Source organism: Chenopodium album, chromosome 17 (assembly GCF_948465745.1).
Source record: "Chenopodium album chromosome 17, dcCheAlbu1.1, whole genome shotgun sequence".
NCBI lineage: Eukaryota > Viridiplantae > Streptophyta > Magnoliopsida > Caryophyllales > Amaranthaceae > Chenopodium > Chenopodium album.
Genome location: NC_137850.1, coordinates 10,496,027 through 10,499,761, shown reverse-complemented (window position 1 = coordinate 10,499,761; position 3,735 = coordinate 10,496,027). Strand labels below are relative to the sequence as shown.

Below are 3,735 nucleotides of genomic sequence, written 5' to 3'. Positions count from 1 at the left end.
AATAGACATCATACAACGTTGGAATGTTGCGGGAGCATTACAAAGCCCAAAAGGCATCCTACGATACGCATAAGTACCGTAGGGACAAGTGAAAGTCGTCTTCTCTTGATCCTTGGGGTCAATCGGGATTTGGAAAAATCCCGAATAACCATCAAGAAAACAATAGAAGGAATGCTTTGTAAGCCTCTCCAACATTTGATCAATGAACGGTAATGGAAAATGATCTTTGCATGTACTTGTGTTGAGTTGGCAATAGTCAATGCACATGCGCCAACCGGTTACAAGCCTAGTGGGGACTAGTTGATCATGATCATTTTTCACTACCGTCATTCCCCCTTTCTTAGGCACAACTTGCACGGGAGATACCCAATCACTATGAGCAATTGGGTATATAATTCCCACATCAAGGAGCTTAGCCACTTCCTTCCGCACAACCTCTTGCATGGAAGGGTTAAGCTTCCTTTGCCTTTGCCTAACGGGTTTGGCATCTCCCTCTAGATCAATTTTGTGCATGCATAAAGAAGGACTTATACCTTTAATGTCATCAATGGTATAGCCTAAAGCTTTCTTGTGTTTTTTCAAAACATTGATCAAGAGGGAGGTTTGCTCCTCCGTTAGGTTGGAATTAACAATTACGGGGAAAGACTCATTAGAGCCAAGAAATTCATACCTCAAGCCCAAAGGTAGAGGTTTCAAGTCTACCTTTGGTGCTCCCTTACCATTGGTGCTCTCTTCTCTTTCCTCAACTTGAAAGAGGTCATGGGTGTGAAAAGCCTCCTCCTCCATGCTCTCATCCATGCACTCGCTCTTGCTTTCCTCTAGCAAATCCTCATAGAATTGAATGTCGTCCTTGTGAGCACCTAGCTTAGAATCATTCAACAATACACTTTCTAGGGGATCGTTAGAAGCATGCAAATGGGAACGAGAAAATTCACTAAGCATGGTATCTAGAACATCTACTCTAAATCATTCACCACTTGAGGAAGGTTGTTGCATGACATTATTCAAATCAAACTCAATTGAATCATTGTCAATTTTCAAAGATATTTTACCTTCCTTTACATCAATGATGGCCCTAGAGGTGGCTAAAAACGGCCTACCCAAGATAATAGGAATCCTCTCATCCTCATCCATCTCTAGCACATAAAAATCCATGGGGAATGTGAACTTTCCTACCCTAAGGGGGATGTCCTCAACCTTACCCATGGGAAATTTAATGGACCGATCCGCTAGTTGGAGAGTAATGTTAGTGGGGGAAAGGGTTCCTACACTAAGCTTTTGGTAGACGGAGTAGGGCATGAGGCTCACACTTGCTCCTAAATCACACAAAGCTTTGTCAAACTCAATGCCATTAATAGAACAAGGGATGGAAAAACTACCCGGATCCTTCAACTTGGCGGGAAGTTTGTTGGAAAGGATTGCACTACAATTGGCGGTCAAGCTCACCGTTTCACACTCCCTTCTCCCACTCAATAGATCTTTCAAAAACTTAGAGTAATGGGGCATTTGTTTCATAGCATCTACAAAAGGAAGGGAAACATGCAAATTCTTGATCACATCCAAAAACTTCCCAAATTGAGCATCAAGCTTAGCTCTCACAAATCTTTGGGGAAAAGGTAACCTCTCCTCTCTAGGTTGGAGATTTAGGGGCAAGGGGGTGGTCTCTTTTTCCTTTTGCACCTCAACATCCTTCTCCCTCTCAACATTAGAAGGCTCCTTGGTTCTCTCATTCCCCCTCTCTAACTCTACTTCATTTCGAGGTTCCTCCTCAACTAAGGGGTCACTCCCTACTACCTTTCCACTCCTTGTTGTCACAGCATACAAAGGTTTTGGGTTGACTCCTTGACTAGGGATAGAGGAAGAAGAAGAAGAAGAGGAATTGGAGGCAAGTTGGGCAATTTGGGTTTCAAGCATTTTCATATGAGCATTGGCTCGCTTTTTATCCTCCTCATTTCTCTTCTTTTCCTCCTCATGCATTTTCATGATGGCATCTAGCTTAGCCATCACGGGATCATTAGGAGGGGCCTCAATTTGAAGAGGTTGTTGAGGTGGAGGAAGTTGAGCTTGATGGAAACCCGGAGGTCTATTGGTTTGGGCATAGTTAGAAACATTTTGGCCCCTATTGCCTCCGGTGCCTTGGTTGGGAACATTGCTTTGTCGATTATTTCCCATGTTACCTTGATCACCAAAATTTTGATTTTGATGGTCATGGTATAGGGAGTTGGGTTGTTGATTTTGATAGCCATACCCCCTTTGGTTAGAGTAGCCTCTTTCATTGAAGTTGGAAGGGCCTCCCCCACCATGGTATTGGTTACCATAACCACCACCACTTTGGTTCCAACCACGGTTTCCACCTTGATTCCAATTCCCCATTTGATTGGAGTTTGGCCTCAAGTTCCCTACATTTTCCATTCTAGGAGCAAAATTCATAGCATTGACATCTTCTACATTATCATCATGTTCATAGGGAGGGGGTTGAACTTCACAAGCATACACACAATGGGAGGTATCATGATCATAGGTTTCACAATTTGAGCAAAACATGCATCCTTGAGGCATTTTATTATAAGAAGAGGGGGAAGAAGTGGCCATACCATTGCCTCCCTTGGTTGAAGGGGAGGTATTACCATGAGGGTTGGACCTTTCTTTCATCATTTCGTCCATTTGCTTGGCCATCTTGGAGATTTGGGAAGAAAGGTTGTTGATTGCGTTGGCTTGCTCCAATGCATAGACACCTTTGCTAGAAGTGGCCTCCCTTTCTCCTTCGTACCAATCATCATAATGCTTTGCGGCCTCCTCTATGATGCATTCCACTTCATCCTCTCCTTTGTTCATGATTGGACCGCCGGCGGCGGCATCAAGGCTTGTTCTCCCTTGAGGTGAGAGACCTCCATAGAAAGTATGGATGAGTTGATACTTGGGTATCCCATGATGTGGGCATTGACGTTGAAGCTCTTTGTACCGGTCCCATGCCGCACTTAGAGTCTCACCACTTTTTTGGCGAAAGCCTTGAATTAAAGATCGAGCCTCGGCGGTCTTCCTATGGTTATAAAATCTCCTCAAGAAAGCCGTAGTCACTTGGTCCCAAGTTGTGAGAGAGTTAGGGGGAACCTCCTTCTCTAGCCATTCTAGACCTCTCCCAATTAAAGAAAATGGAAACATCTTGAGGCGGATATACTCTTGAGTCACTCCGTTGGCTTTGATCGTGTCACAATACTTCTCAAATTCTTTCAAATGCTCATGAGGGCTCTCAAATTTTCCACCCGAGAATTGTTTCCTCTCTATTAAAGCAATCAAATTGGGCTTGATTTCGAAATTGTTGGCTTGAGTGGTAGGGGTTAGGATCCCACTTTGGGCTCTAAAGGCTTCGGGAGCCCCAAGACGACTCAAAGGTGTATTCTCTCCCATTTTAGAACCTTCTTCACTTTTGGACTTAAAGATTGAAAAGGGGTTAATTTCCGGACTTGATGGCGAATTAGGGCTATCTAAGTCTTCACTTGAGGGTGAAGATGGTGGAGTATCTTCCAATTCTCTTACTCCTTCTTTTGTTGGGGTGTGAGAATTTCTACTCCTCGCTCTCGCTTCTCTTCGAAGTAAGGACAAAGATCTTTCTAGCTCCGGATCCATGGGAATCAAAGACCTTGAGCGAGTTCGTCCTCTATTCATACAACAAAGCTAAGGAGAACGTAAGCACTGACAAGTAACAAGTAGTAACAAATACTAACAAACAAGAAG

General features: G+C 43.7%; 1 non-coding gene across 1 annotated transcript; it reads left to right on the top strand.

Annotated features, from left to right (window-relative positions):
- The first annotated feature begins 2,923 nt into the window (after positions 1-2,923).
- On the top strand, positions 2,924-3,029 carry LOC145590395 (small nucleolar RNA R71). Its single transcript, XR_014102001.1, has one exon. It is a non-coding gene; the product is annotated as a small nucleolar RNA R71 (small nucleolar RNA).
- Positions 3,030-3,735: the final 706 nt, after the last annotated feature.